The sequence below is a fragment of the Sinocyclocheilus grahami genome, unplaced genomic scaffold (genome assembly GCF_001515645.1).
Source record: "Sinocyclocheilus grahami isolate Dianchi unplaced genomic scaffold, SAMN03320097.WGS_v1.1 scaffold1637.1, whole genome shotgun sequence".
Classification (NCBI taxonomy): Eukaryota; Metazoa; Chordata; class Actinopteri; order Cypriniformes; family Cyprinidae; genus Sinocyclocheilus; species Sinocyclocheilus grahami.
The window spans coordinates 1-16,293 of NW_015506816.1; positions in this window are offsets into that span (position 1 = coordinate 1).

The window sequence follows — 16,293 nt, forward strand, 5'->3', positions numbered from 1 at the left end:
TAGGTTTCCCCATAGCGACCCCTAGAGGACGCAGTTCAAAGTTCCTATGAAAGGGAAACGTCTCGGTTACTTGTGTAACCCTCGTTACATCAGTCCTGACTGACGAATTGGGATCTCGCCCGAGAGCCCAATCACCTTTGAGTGTAAACTAAACAAGCCAATGACAGTTGGCATGCGTGTTTCGCCACGCGCACCCCGCCCCGCAGCGCGGGTATAAAAGGAGAGCGTTTCAGTTTTTCGCTGAGGAGCCGAGACTACGCGCCCCGGCCGTACAGCGGTGGTACAGCAACTGTGGCGATGGAACGTAACGTCTCCGTTCCCTGAGGGTTACACAAGTAACCCAAACGTTCCCTTTCAGTCAGTCACGTTCTACGTTACGTCAGTCGTGACTGACAAATTGGGATCCGTATGGAAAATGCCACTACTGCTGTTAATTTTAGGCACGAATCGTCGACCGAAAATGCCTGCAGGTCCCCTACCCTCTTGACCGAGGCCAATGCGGTGAGGAGCACTGTCTTCAACGACAGAAACTTAAGCTCTACCGACTGCAGAGGCTCGAAGGGCTCCTCCTTCAAGGCCGTCAGGACCGAGGGGAGATCCCAAGAGGGTAACAGGTGAGGGCGCGGAGGATTTAACCTCCTTGCCCCTCTGAGAAACCTGATGACCAAGTCGTGCTTCCCCAAAGACTTCCCCTCCCCGCCTCGTGATGCGCGGCAATGGCGGCAACATACACTTTAAGGGTGGAGGGAGACAGCCTTCGCTCCAACCCATCCTGCAGGAAAGAAAGCACGACTCCGATCGGACATCTACGGGGGTCTTCCCGGCGGGAAGAGCACCAATCGACGAACAGGTTCCACTTCAGCCTGTAAGCGTGTCTAGTAGACGGGGCCCTGGCTGAAGTGATGGTGTTTACTACCGCTGGAGGTAGCCCACCTAGAACCTCCGCGTCCCGTCCAGGGACCACAAGTGGAGATTTCACAAGTCTTGACGCGGGTGCCAGAGGGTGCTCCCTCTCTTAGAAAGGAGATCCCTCCTCAGAGGAATTTGCCAAGGAGGGGCTGTCGCAAGGAGCATCAGTTCGGGGAACCAAGTCCGACTGGGCCAGTATGGTGCTACCAAGAGGACCTGCTCCTCGTCCTCCCTAACCTTGCACAGTGTCTGTGCGAGAAGGCTCACTGGGGGAAACGCATATTTGCATAGGCCCCGAGGCAAGCTGCACGCCAGTGCGTTCGTGCCGAGGGTCACCTCGGCCAGGGAGTAAAACAACTGGCAATGGGCCGTGTCCGGGGAGGCAAACAGGTCTACCTGAGCATCCCCAAAGCGTCTCCAAATCAGCTGGACTGTCTCAGGGTGGAGTCGCCATTCTCCCGGAAGGGCGGGCTGACGTGAGAGCTCGTCGGCTGCACGATTGAGCTCGCCTGGGATGTGAAAGGCGCGAAGTGACCTCAGATGCTTCTGACTCCAGAGGAGGAGATGGCGGGCGAGTTACGACATGGGACGGGAGCGTAGTCCGCCCTGGTGGTTGATGTACGCAACGGTCGCAGTGTTGTCCGTACGGACCAGTACATGCTTGTCGTGCAGCAGCGATTTGAAGCGGCATAGAGTTAGCCATACTGCTTGCAACTCGAGGCAGTTGATATGCCACTGCAGTCGGGGCCCCGACCAGAGCCCCGCAGCTGCATTCCCATTGCACATGGCCCCCCAGACCCTGGCAGAGGCATCTGTTGACAAAACAACATGCCTGGATACTTGCCCAAGGGACACCACTGTCCGAAGAAAGGCAAGATCTGCCCACGGGCTGAAGGTCTGACGGCAGAACTGGGTGACAGAAACCCGGTAAGTGGCGTGTCGCCATGCCCATCTTGGAACCCGGTCGTGAAGCCAACGCTGAAGCGGTCTCATATGAAGCAACCCGAGCGGCGTGACAGTGGCTGCGGATGCCATATGCCCCTGGAGCCTCTAAAACTGTTTCAGTGGAACCGCCGTCTTGCACTGGAAGGACCCCAGGCAGTTCAGCATCGACTGCGCACGCTCTACTGAGAGACGTGCTGAGAGGTTGACCTAGTCCAGCTCCATGCCGAGAAAAGAGATCCTCTGCACCGGGGAGAGTTTGCTCTTTTCCCAGTTGACCCGAAGCCCCAACCGGCCGAGGTGACTGAGTACCGTATCCCTGTGTTCGCACAACTGCACTCGGGACTGGGCCAATATGAGCCAGTCGTCGAGGTAGTTGAGAATGCGAATGCCCGCTTCCCTCAATGGAACGAGGGCTGCCTCCACGACCTTGGTGAAGACACGAGGCGACAGGGATAGCCCGAAGGGTAGGACCTTGTACTGATACGCTCGCCTTTCGAACACAAAGCGGAGAAACGGTCTGTGTCAAGGGAGAATCGAGACATGAAAGTACACGTCCTTGAGGTCGATCGCTGCGAACCAATCGAAAGGACAGACGCATTGAAAGATGCGTTTCTGCGTAAACATCCTGAACGGGAGCTTGTGAAGGGCCCGGTTCATTACGCGCAGGTCCAGGATTGGTCGTAACCCACCGCCTTTCTTGGGTACGATGAAGTATGGCCTGTAGAAACCTGACCTCATCTTGGCTGGAGGGACCGGCTGTATCGCGTCCTTCGCCAGCAGGACCGCAATCTCTGCATGCAAGACAGGAGCATCCCTGTCCAGCACAGAGGTGAACCGAATGCCCCTGAACTTGGAAGGACGCCGGGTGAATTGAATCGCGTAGCCGAGTCTGATGGTTCTCATGAGCCAGCGGGACGGCCTGGGGAGCACTAACCAGGCCCCCAGTGACCGAACAAGCGGGACCAGGGAAACCACCGACATACCCGCAGTGGGGCAGCGAAGTGGAACACAGGGACCCAACCCGGGAGGCCGTGCGTCCAAGGGTGGGGTCTGAGTGTGCGGCGCGCCACTTACCTGGCTCCACTGCTGGGCAGGGGGCTTGTGAGGAGGCATAGCCCGTTTAATTAGGAGGTATCTAGACCGCAACGTCGCGATGGTCATGTTCCCGCACTGAGAACATGACTCATCCATGAGAGCTGCTTCAGCGTGCTGTAAGCCCAGGCACGAGACACAGCGATCATGACCATCAGATGAAGCCAGGAAGCGACCACATCCAGAAACGCACGAGCGGGAAGCCATCTTTAAAAAGACGCCCGTCGCTCGTGAAGCTCTTTTAGAAATTACTCTTTTTTTAAAAGGAAAAACACTCTTTTAGAGAGAGCGCAGACACTCGCGGAGATTCGCCTTGTAGAAGGCTCAGCTCCGAAGCGAAAAGCTGATGTGCGTTTGCACGCGCTCTCCTTTTATACCCGCGCTGCGGGGCGGGGTGCACGTGGCGAAACACGCATTCCAACTGTCATTGGCTTGTTTAGTTTACACTCGAAGGTGATTGGGCTCCCGGGCGAGATCCCAATTCGTCAGTCACGACTGACGTAACGTAGAACATGACTGACTGAAAGGGAATATGAGATTACTAGGCTTGTTTCAGGAGAAAAATCTTAGAAGTATACGAGACTTGAGATAAAATTTCTGTATGTTCTCTATTTAATCTCATTGCTGTCTAGAAAAAAAACTATTGCAATATAGAGATTAGATTCCAGATATTTATCAAAATCTGAGCACAGTTTGAGAGGTTGTTGAGATCTCTTATGACAACTCAGAGAGGATTTTTCTCTCAGGAAAAACATGAGAAGCGAAAACATCTCCAAGTATTTTATTTGTTGTTGTCTATGACAAACAATTGAAATATTAAAGAGATCTCATTAGTGGTTTTTATTTCTTGTTCTAGCAAATCTGAGCACATTCTGAGACATTATCTATGTTTCCATCTAAAGCTGCGAATTTAACTATGCGCAAAATTGTAATATTACATAAAATATTTGCGAATAAAGCACTGTTTCCATCCAACGAGTCAAAGGGATTTTACTTTTTGATGCGCATGGAGGAATTTATTCGGTAAATGTGTTTCCATCTCCCATATTCGCATTAACCCTTAGTCCACCTCAAGCCAGTATAAAAACATTTTTGTGAATTAAGGGGATTTGTTTTTCAAAACTTGGCATTTTCATCACTCGTTTCTGATGCGATACTTCAAAATGCGCATAAAAACAGGGTGATGAAAACATAACTATTGAGGTCTCTAAAACTGTGATATTATAAAATTTCTTTATCACAGAATAGAAATCAGAGAAGCTTTTAATAAAAGTCTCCAGTAGTCTAATTATTGGGGTCCAGGAGTAATATATAAGGAGTATTTATATTGAGTAAACTCATTTGACATTTTTCTTTCATACAGGAGAGTTTATGACATCAAAGCAATTTATTGATTATTGCAAATGTAAAACGGTAAAAAGACACCACTTTATTTATCTTCCTCAATATATTTGATTCATTGCAGACCATTACAGATCCATTCCATGTTGTCTTTCGCCGTGATGGAAATACAAGTCTCGTATATCTTATTACTTATGGGTTATGCTTTCATCTGTGGTATTCACTGAGCCCATGTTTGCTCTAAACAGTCATGCTCTTCCCATCCCGCTCAACAAATGAGAGTGGTATCACGCTGTGTGTTTTCATTCCGAACAGCATTAATATTGCAGCAGGCCTCATCTGTGCGTTTAGAGTTGTTCAAGCCCATTAAAGGTTCATCGTGCCCTGTAAATATTAAAAAACGCCTGCTGTTTCGTTTTGGTGCGGCTGGACATGAGAGTAATGGATGGATGCTCTATGGCGGCTCAATGCAGAACGCTAAAAGGTTTTTGGTCGTGGCCTTGATTTAATGCAATTAGTTCTGCCAATGAAATGCGCAGCAGGATTGGTCAGTCCTGGCCATGTTTGTTATTGCAGAAAGAAGATTAGGTTTGTGAAACACCTGATTTTGACCTTTTTGGTTTTTATCTAATGCCCTTTTTCCAGAAGCATAGAAACAAACTTTTTAATTACAAAAAAAAACTACCAAAAAAAACATAGTGATTAGATAATTTGAGGAGAAATACACCCTACTTATTTATATTATTATAAATATATTATTTATATAATCATTACATTAATATATTTGTTTATCATTGGAATTTTGTACAATATTTTACATTATTATATGTATATTTGTAGAATGATTTAACAACAATTCTAATTATTATTATATAATTTTTTCATTTATAATTAATTTTCCCCTTATTATTATTTTTGTTGTTGTTTATTATTGTATTTTTACAATAAATGATGCATAAATTATTAATATAAACTTTTTACATTATTATACATATTTTTTTAAATATAGTATTTTTATCTATTTTCTTTCTGACAAAAAAAAAATTTAAAATAAAAGAAAGACAGAAATATGCATAAGGATATATTAGCCCTTGGTTTTGAAGAGGAGAGTAGGGACATTATTGTAACTTAAAACTATTTATATTCATATTAAAAATTGGTATATATAATTATACATATTTTTTAAATATTAATAAAATATTTGTATCTTAAGTGAGAAACTAATCAAGAGCATAACTGTTTTTATTTTATTTATTTTTTTCAGAAACATTTGAGATAAAGCTGATAATTGATGAGATTCTCAGTTATGTTTCATCCAAATCTCTTGAGCTTAAAACATTTATTTATTTATTTTATTTAGTCATTTAGCAGACGCTTTTATCCAAAGCGACTTACAAATGAGGACAATAAATGCAGTCAAAACTAACAAAAGAGCAACAATATATAAGTGCAAATGACAAGTCTTGGTTAGCCTAACGCAGTACATGTAACAAGGTGTATGTATATATATATATATATGTATATATATATATATATATATATATATATACACACATACATACATACACATACACACAAAGAAAAACAAGTAGATAGAATAGAAAAAATAGAAAAATAGAAAGCTAGTTTTTGTTTTTTGTTGTTTTGTTTTTTAATAAAGAATAAAAAAAAATAAAAAAAAGATAAATATAGATAAAGTATAATAATAGAAAGCTAGTGTTTGTTTGTTTTTGTTGTTTTTTTAAATATAGATAAAGTAAAATTAATATTAAAATAGAATAGAAAGTGTTAGAGTTAGAGGGTCAAATAAAGGTGGAATAGATGTGTTTTTAGTCGTTTGTTGAAGATGGTTAAGGACTCAGCTGCTCAGATCGATTTGGGCAGGTCATTCCACCAGGAGGGAACAGTTAATGAAAAAGTATGTGAAAGTGATTTTGTGCATCTTTGAGATGGCACAATAATGCACCGTTCATTTGCAGAACGCAAGCTTCTAGAGGCACATAACTCTATGAATTTAGGTAAATGGGTGAAGAGCCAGTGGTGGTTTTGTAGGCAAACATTAATGTCTTGAATTTAATGCGAGCAGCTACTGGTAGCCAGTGCAAATTGATGAACAGAGGTGTAACATGCGTTCTTTTCGGTTCATTAAAGATTAATCACGCAGCGGCATTTTGGATTAATTGTAGAGGTTTGATAGAAAACATGCACATTTAGTCACGGTAATGTTGCATATATTAATGTGACTAACTCCCAATTTTTTATCCAAAAAGGGAACATAAAATAGAGAATATGAAATGAGAAAATGAGTCTATGTCTTTACAGAGACATCAAATTCAGATATTAAGGGTTACAAAACCTTTCAGACCAAAACGAGGCTTCTTTATCTCTCTCTCTCTCTGTACTTAAGAGTGAAAAATATAATGAATATTAAAAAACAGTCTTTTATTATTTCATAGCAAAGAGTCTGAAATGCAGATTAAATGCTCTATTGGAATCTCATTACCGGCTTCATTTTCAAACGAGTTTGAGAATTTTAAAGAGTGAATAATCAGACCTAATATAATGTAAATTAATTTATTAAAGAAGTTTACACAAAGGTTGACCCTGAGCTGATATGCACTATAAATATCAGGAGGGTGTCGGAACAGATCAAAGGAAGCCCTCCAGACTTCTTTCCAAGGCTTTCTCCAAACCTTTAAAAATTCAACAACACGTACTTCACGAAACCTCACTTTGATACAGATCTAGCGCTAAACGCCTGTGCTAAGTCTCTTATTCTTAATAAAGCGCCTCAAACAAAGTACCAGGAGATACAGCTTCCGTTTGATCGAGTCTTGCCTTAATTAAATCTTAAATCGAGTCTTAGTTCTAATCTTAATAATTTTTTTATGTTAGCTTTGAAAGATACATTAGATGATTCTGTTTTTCCCATAGCTGCTTCTTTGTTGCATATTCATCCGCTGATGTATTGTTTATTGCAATCCCTTGTGTTTCCGTGTTTGTTGTTGTATGTAATCAGTGTTTATCAGAAAAGTCCTTAGAGATATTCTGTCACATCCATAATTAATGCATATGGCGGTCTGTAGAGGAAACAAGCTATCCCTACTGCTTGGGAGAGGGAGAAAGAAGCGCTCTATTCATTAAAAACCAAAAGAGGCCACAATCTACAGTTTTCTAGCATTCTATCCAAAGCCCAATGTTTAATGATGTCAAAGTTCCTTACATTTAAATTTTTGTTTCATACAATAGCCTTCAACTCTTTACAACTAAACAGACTGCTTTACTACTGTAGCTTTAATATCCATATATAAATGACCTCTGTTATGACTGGCTAACTTTAAAGCAGTGCTTGAAACTGCTTAGTAATGCACTGAAACCACTCAGAACACGTTTGCATCAGTGCATAGCAACGCCTTGAGAGCCACCCACAACATCCTAGGAACCGCATAACAATGTTCCAAAAATATTCAGAACACCCTGGAACCCTGGAAACCACCCCCAACATTATGTATAGGCGCTATATTGCAACAAAGTAAAACCAATCACATCAGCAAACACATAGAAACACCCTGGCAACCACATAAAACCCTAGGAATCACATAGCAATGCTCTAAAAAATATTCAGAGCACATTATTCACTGCATAGCAACACCCTATCAACCAACAACAACAGCACAGCATTAATAAAGATGTGACACTTAGAACAGACTTAAAACTGCATAGCAACACCCTGGCAACTACCCACAGCACTCTAGGAACCACACAGAAATGTACATATTAACAATGGCATAGCAACTCCCTGGTAACCCCCCAATCACTGCAAAGAAAGTTTACACTAGTGCGTTTTGTTTTAAAATGCATAACTTTTGCTTCGGTTACGCCTGTTGTTTACACTACTCTGGAGTTTTCAAGGGAGACTTTCGAAAATGCTGCAGACCCCGTTTTAGTTTGAAAACTCCGGGCTTGCGTTTCAGTGTATACAGACAAAAACTGAGACTTTTGAAAACCATGGCGTGGCTGCCCACATTCGCTCTGCACTTCCTTGATGACGGTGTAAACACATCATGCTCATTGCTGAACCTGCCAGTGACTGGCAACCAACTTGCTGTTTACACTTTTACACCGTGTCCTAACTACATGTGACGTGACTGGAGCAACAACATACAAACTATATGACAGTAGATAATCTCAGGTGATTATGTGCTTTATTCAAAGTTAGGCGTGTCTAATGTGAGTTTAAATATCATTGTGTGTGACCTTATAGCCATACTGAAAGCAACAAGAGATAGTTGAACCAACGAGTGTATCACATACCAAAGTCACTCAGTATGTACATGAGTGTACAGTATGAGTGTATATATGAGTGCATCCCATATCAGTCACTCAGTATGTACATTTAATCATGTTAAAAAGGTTTAAATAATTGTTAATGAGATTATAAACATCCATTTCGTTGTGAGTGCAGTGCGTTTCTTAGAGAGCCCGCCACCACACATGCTTTTGATTGGCTGTGATGTTTGATCGATTCTGTCGTATCTCAGTGTCGCGTCTGGTGTAGACACCCAAGTTGCTTGTCACTGGAATCTTGTCGCATCGCGTGTAGTTAGGACACGGTGCTACGAGCATGCCCAGTGTGCATGACTGGTCATGTGACGTGTTTGGATGGAGATCATTTCTGAAACGCAGTGAAAATGCCAATGTAGACGAGGATAGCTTTCATTTTAAAACACCATTTTAAAACAAAACACACTAGTGTAAACAGGGCCTTAGAACACACCGAGAACTGCATAGCAACGCCCTGGCAACTATCCACAACACTATAGGAACCACATAGCATGCACTAAAAATATTCAAAGCCCATTTTGCACTGCATAGCAATGCCCTGGCAACCAATAACACTACATTAGTAAATATGTGACACTTAGAATAGAATCAAAATTGCAAAGCAACAACCTGGAAACCACACACTTTAACATAACAACATGCTACAAATATTCCAAACACATAAGCAGCAGCATAGCAACACGCTGGCAAACCACCTAAAACACTTTAGGAACAGTGTAGTCATGTACCAAAAAAAAATAAGATTAAGCAATTACACAGCAACACTTGGCAACCGCACCACAACATGTTAAATGACTACATAGCAACATTCTAAAACCCTTCTGATCCTATAACAACTGCATAGCAACACCTTAACAACCACCCACAACACAGTGCATGGCAAAAATCTACGCAAATATGCATAGCCAATTTGTAGCACAACATTTTAACAGCTGCACACAGCATTCTAAACATCTTCTGAACACATTAACAAATGCATAGCAAAACCCTAGCAGCCCTACACTTTAGGAAGTGCATAGCACAGTGCAAATATTGATAGTAAAAATTCAGAACACATTAGCAACTGCATTGCAAGGCCTTAGCAAACAACCCACAACAGTGCATTAGCATAGTGCTAAAACACTTAGAGCAGACTCAAAACTTCATAGCAACACCCTGACAACTGCTCACAAAAGTCTAGGAACCACTAAAAACACAGAAAAAGCAAAATATCTAATCAAATCTTGCTGTGGAGGAAATATTCTTAGACAGGCATAAAAGTGTCTGTGACAGTACATCAAAATCTTTTATTTCAAAAGAACAAATTATCTATTATATGTCCTCTTACATCAACATCATAATGCTGCATTTTTTCTCTCTGTAATGCACACTAGCTTCAACCAAGTTTCTCTGCTCTAAACACAAGCCCCCTCGGTCTGCTGCACCATGACGCCATCTTGGGTTTTATGGGTTATCAATCTCCATCCACAAGTAACGTCTCAGATTAATGACCTCACTATTGTGCTGTCCCTCTCTGATTACCTCACCATGGCCACCCATAGCAGAGCCATTTGGACATGTGGGAAATTGAGCCCTGGCACATCATGACTTCAGTAATGATGAAACCAAACAATAGTATGAGAAATAAAATGAGAGATGGGAGAGAAAATGAGAAAATGGAAGTCTTGTGAGGGACCGGTTTTGTAATTCTGTCCCGACGAGAGCAGCCAAGGGATTCAAGTCGCTGATTCGCTTAAACACTCACAAAATAAAAGAACACGCTGGGCTCGTTTTGTGAAGAGCTTAATTACCGTTACGTTTCATTTCTGGATGACTCTGCAGCTGTTTGAACTCATTTCGATGAGGAAAAGAGGGAAAGGCCTCCCATTTAAAAGACATAAAATGGCATTCGCAATGCATTTAACTTTGGTAATGTGACATATTGAAACTAAATATGTATTCAGCTGGAAATAATTTGGGATATACTTGAGTTTATCTATCAGGAGTTGCTTGGATTGTAAAAAGCAGAATGTGAATTTAACATTAGTCATTTCAGAGGTAGATCAAATCAATTAATTCTCTTCAGAAGATATACAACTCTTTGCTATAAACTTGCAGCGCAGTGAAGTGATTTCAAACCTTCTTAGATGGATGTAGATGTGCCAGCCGGCCTTATTCCTGCGGTTGTCCGCATGTCTTCATGGAGCAGGAGTTCACTAGGGCTGCTCAAGGACTGATGTGACATGTTGGCAGCAATCATGGTGTGGGATTTACCACCATCAGAATTGGTTGTATCAAGTGGAAGCAATCAGAATCTATGCCACTCGAGGCCTAACAGAGTTATTTTTTTATATATTTTTTTTTTACAAGATTCCGATTTTGAGAAAGGTTGGCGGGAGTCTAGACTAAACCACTGAAGTCAGATTATTTACACAGAAATTCTGGCATTTAATTGATTCAGAATTGATCTGATATGATATGCTCAAATTATTCCAACTAAAAAAATATTACATCATTGTGATGAGTACCTAATTACATAGACATACTAAAATTGTTTTATTTCCATATCACTGAACATCAGCATATAACTGGCCTTCAGTCCACAGCAATCCATTTAAATTAGTTTAACAGTATGTCCAGAGACCGGTCACACAAAACATGTTCTTGCGTTCAGAATAAACAGATGAAGGACAGTAGAATGCAACAGAATCACAAAAAAAACCCAACCCGATCTCATGAAAGTACGTATAAATAGTACGCCAAATAAAAACGAAAACTCATGGTATTGATTCGCAAAAACGGACTTTTTTATGCTACGCAATGGGTAGGTTTAATTAAGGTTGTGGGCTAGATGCGTATCATATGTACGTGAAAACTGCGTATCATATGCACGCCAACAAATTTCGTATCAAATGCACGTGAAAACTGCGTATTACACTCTTAAAAATAAAGGTGCTTCAAAAGATGCTATAGAATAACCATTTTTGGTTCCACAAAGAACCATTCAGTCAAAGGTTCTTTAAAGGACCATCTCTTTCTTACCTTTTTATAATCTGAAGAACCTTCTTTAGCCACAAAGAACCTTTTGTGAAACAGAAAGGTTCTTCAGATGTTAAAGGTTCTTTATGGAACCATTTAGACAAAAAGGTTATTCTATGGCATCGTGAAGCACCTTTATTTTTAAGAGTGTATATGCACGCCAAACACATGCTTATCATATGCACGCCATTTTTGCGTATCAATACCATGAGTTTTCGTTTTTATTTGGCGTACTATTTATACGCATTTTCATGAGACCGGGCTCAAAAGTCCACAGGAAAAGTAAAGTGTCATCATGGGATAGGCAAAAACTGAAGAAAAAATGTAAGATAAGTCTTAAGTTCTTGTGCAGTTTTACTTCTCAAGGAAATTTGAATGTTGTATAAACATTTTACTGGAAAACAAGATATCTTCAAAAAATTTAATATTATAGAACCAATTTTCAATTAGAAATTGCTATTAAATTTCACAAACAGTTACAAAGAAAAGCCAAGCAATACATTGAATTAAAAATGTTTTTTTTTTGTAATTACAGTGTAATTAATACACTGATTTTTGCAGTGAACTAGAAATGACATCTTAAAAACGTTGGGTTTTAAGATGCTGCATGTTTACATAATAATTGCGCAAATGGATGCAAAATATGTCCTGTGTGGTTTGGCGAAGCAAGTCACCTTCAAACTTACTTCAGACTTGAATTGCTTAAATTGCACTAAAATTGTAATCAGAAGCAAAATTAATTGTGTTAATTTTTATGACATTATTTTCATAATAATTCATCAAAATGTAACACTGACAGCAGTAACAGAAATGTTTCTGAAATCCAACATGACATGAATTAATTTAGCGAGCCTGTGGGATTCTGAACCCTGAAGGCCGGCAAAATTTCCATTACAATATGATGCAATCGCTTGGATCCAAAAGCTCGGATTTCCTCATCATTCTGAGCCACTATAAACTCAAAGGCTGAAAAACATGTTAACGACACAATGTTTTCAATCTCCTCCACACTTTTCTAAATGAAAGGGCACAGTTTGATTCCTGCATGACTGTTACGAACAACAGCCACTCCCCATGTCTCACTATCTCGGCTATTACAAACTCATGGCAAACGAGATATGCTGGCTTCAGTAAAACAGACTGAAATGTTACCATTTTGCATTGTCAAAGAAAAGTTTTTCAAATGTGTGTTCGTGTAGCTTCAGATTGTATCTCTAAGTATATTCCAGCATGAGAACAGAGAGTATTTCACGCTCCCCTATTTCCCTCCTGCTGAGCGCGCGGCTTTGAGGAGAGAATTAACTGTGATAGACGCTAAAGCCCGTCTTCGTAAAAATTCAAGTTTAGATCTTCAGTGTTATTGCCTGATGTGTCATGTAATGACGAATACTGACATAATTCTGCAACAATCACATATACAGGGGCTCTAAAATGTGTTAAGTCACACTTAAAATGTATGAATATCCCTGCATTAAATAAAAAATATCAATCTGAGTTGCAAGAACTAACTTCACAATAGCAAATCTCACAATTACATTTAACCAACTGGTCCCAAGGTGAGTTTTAGTGGATGTAGGAAGCCAGTTCGTCATATTAACTATGAACAAGTCTACTAACAACAACCAGAAAGTGTCTAAATACTTTTTTGTAAAAATAGCATCTCTATACATAGTAGACCACATTTACAATAAACCATTGAGGTCTATTTCCAGCTATATTATTCTCTGAACATCTGTGGGATTGACTTCACAGAAATTTCCCTCTGAGTAGCCTATGTTGAGTAGTCGTTCATGAATGTCTGTAAAACCCATGCTGAGAGGACTATTAGTTCTGAAATATCGCTCACTAGGATAATTATGGCTAATAATGTTGTCTGTCCTAGTTCCAGAAGTTTACCTGAATGATAGACGTGGAGGCCATTTATTGTCCCATAAATCCACTCAGCAGGAGCAATTTCGACGGTTTCTAACGACTGGAGGCGTACGTTTCCTGCTGTCACCTGGATGTCTGCATTTATGTTTTTGTGGTGCAAGTAGTGCTAATTTTGACAGCATAGTGGGAAGATTGTCACTCTTGTTCATAAGAAGGATGTTCAACGCAGCTTTTAAATCTACATTCAAAGTATTGTGCTAGGTGTTTATTTGCTAATGATATTTTATTGGAACAATACATTTTACCAGAGTGAACCTGAACTGAAACTAATGTGAAAACATCACATAATTCATTGAATGAATTAAACTGGATAAGTCGGGTAGTATAAAAAAGTATTACCTTGACATAACCGTCTTTGAACCTGATGGAGAAGTTTTTAAACAAACATGCAATAGTGTAAAGAATATCTCAACAAACTGCTTTTGTCCCTTATTCCATATTTTAGACACTCAAATAGAAAAGCAATTTTGGTGGTTCGCAGCTATAGCAATGTTTCCCTTGTGAGACTTGACTGACTAAACAGTTTCTTATAAAAATATGTGATAATTGGCTACTTGGCAGCCCTTCAGCAAGTTCATATAATTAGCATTCATCGTGAATGAAAAGAGCTACAGATAAAGAGACTGATGACTCAACTTCTCATCATATCACTTAAAAACTAAGGTACAATTATCACAAATGTGTAGGAATACTGTGGCAAATCGGTAGCAGGTGCACTGTCAAACTCTGTCTCTCAGTTAGATCCCTGTGACGTTTTTTTTTAGTTCACTAAAATCTCACAGTATATGTATTTTTGTTGATTATGTGAAATGAGACCAGTATCTTGAATGAAGGACACTTACTCCTTCATATTCCTACAATCTTTGGGCTCTCTGGGCTCATCAAGACAGCTTGCAACTGTATAATCATCAGCTAAATGCTGAATAAAGCTAGCTAGCTTGGTTTAAACTTCAAATCATCACTTTTGGGTCCAAAGATATCAAATAAGGACTAAAGTTGTATGGTAAACATTCAACTTGTGACAATAAAGGTTTCCAGCAAAAGGACCAGCATAAACCAGCAAAGGACCAGCTTAAACCAGCAAAAGACCAGTTTAAACCAGCAAAGGACCAGCCTAAACCAGCATCCCAGCGTCAAAACATACCTAACCAGCATATGCTGGTTTGAAAACATCACATAATTCATTGAATGAATTAAACTGGATAAGTCGGGTAGTATAAAAAAGTATTACCTTGACATAACCGTCTTTGAACCTGATGGAGAAGTTTTTAAACAAACATGCAATAGTGTAAAGAATATCTCAACAAACTGCTTTTGTCCCTTATTCCATATTTTAGACACTCAAATAGAAAAGCAATTTTGGTGGTTCGCAGCTATAGCAATGTTTCCCTTGTGAGACTTGACTGACTAAACAGTTTCTTATAAAAATATGTGATAATTGGCTACTTGGCAGCCCTTCAGCAAGTTCATATAATTAGCATTCATCGTGAATGAAAAGAGCTACAGATAAAGAGACTGATGACTCAATTTCTCATCATATCACTTAAAAACTAAGGTACAATTATCACAAATGTGTAGGAATACTGTGGCAAATCGGTAGCAGGTGCACTGTCAAACTCTGTCTCTCAGTTAGATCCCTGTGACGTTTTTTTTTAGTTCACTAAAATCTCACAGTATATGTATTTTTGTTGATTATGTGAAATGAGACCAGTATCTTGAATGAAGGACACTTACTCCTTCATATTCCTACAATCTTTGGGCTCTCTGGGCTCATCAAGACAGCTTGCAACTGTATAATCATCAGCTAAATGCTGAATAAAGCTAGCTAGCTTGGTTTAAACTTCAAATCATCACTTTTGGGTCCAAAGATATCAAATAAGGACTAAAGTTGTATGGTAAACATTCAACTTGTGACAATAAAGGTTTCCAGCAAAAGGACCAGCATAAACCAGCAAAGGACCAGCTTAAACCAGCAAAAGACCAGTTTAAACCAGCAAAGGACCAGCCTAAACCAGCATCCCAGCGTCAAAACATACCTAACCAGCATATGCTGGTTTTTTCAACAGGGAAGGAATCAGAACAAGTAAACAGATAATTGATTTATACTGCAAAAGTTGCTAGCAGCTATTAATTGTTCCACCAATTTTAAATTTATTCTCTCACAAAATTATGGTAGTTGGTCTGTACGAACATAATATGCTCCACTAACACAAGTAACTATACAAAGTTAGGCATAAAACATACTAAAATTCAGGCACAAATGTTTGGGAAAGGTAAAGAATACTTTGGTTTTTATGTGTTTGCTAGAATATACATAAAGTGCATGTAACATAAGTATCATCATAAACATAATACTTGTGTATTGTACACATACAGCCAGATTTTTCGAACAATTTTTGTGGAACAATCTACTGGCAACACCAATAGATGTCAAAAACAGTTGTCTGCATTGGTATTCTTTGTAAGGTGGTTAAGAGATAAACACAAGTAAAAAAAAAAGTGCAAATGTTTTTTTGCTTACTTTCAGAGAGAAATAGCACATAAACTTGACAAGGATGAAACTTTCTAGTGTAAAGTGCCTGTGTTTGTGTACAATGAAATTGCATTTACTTTGAAAGGCTATGTGTAGAGCTGTACGGAAACACTAAGCATTCGCGTCAAAAACTGAAGTATAGTTTGGGTTTAGCACATTGAAATGATAACATATTAAAA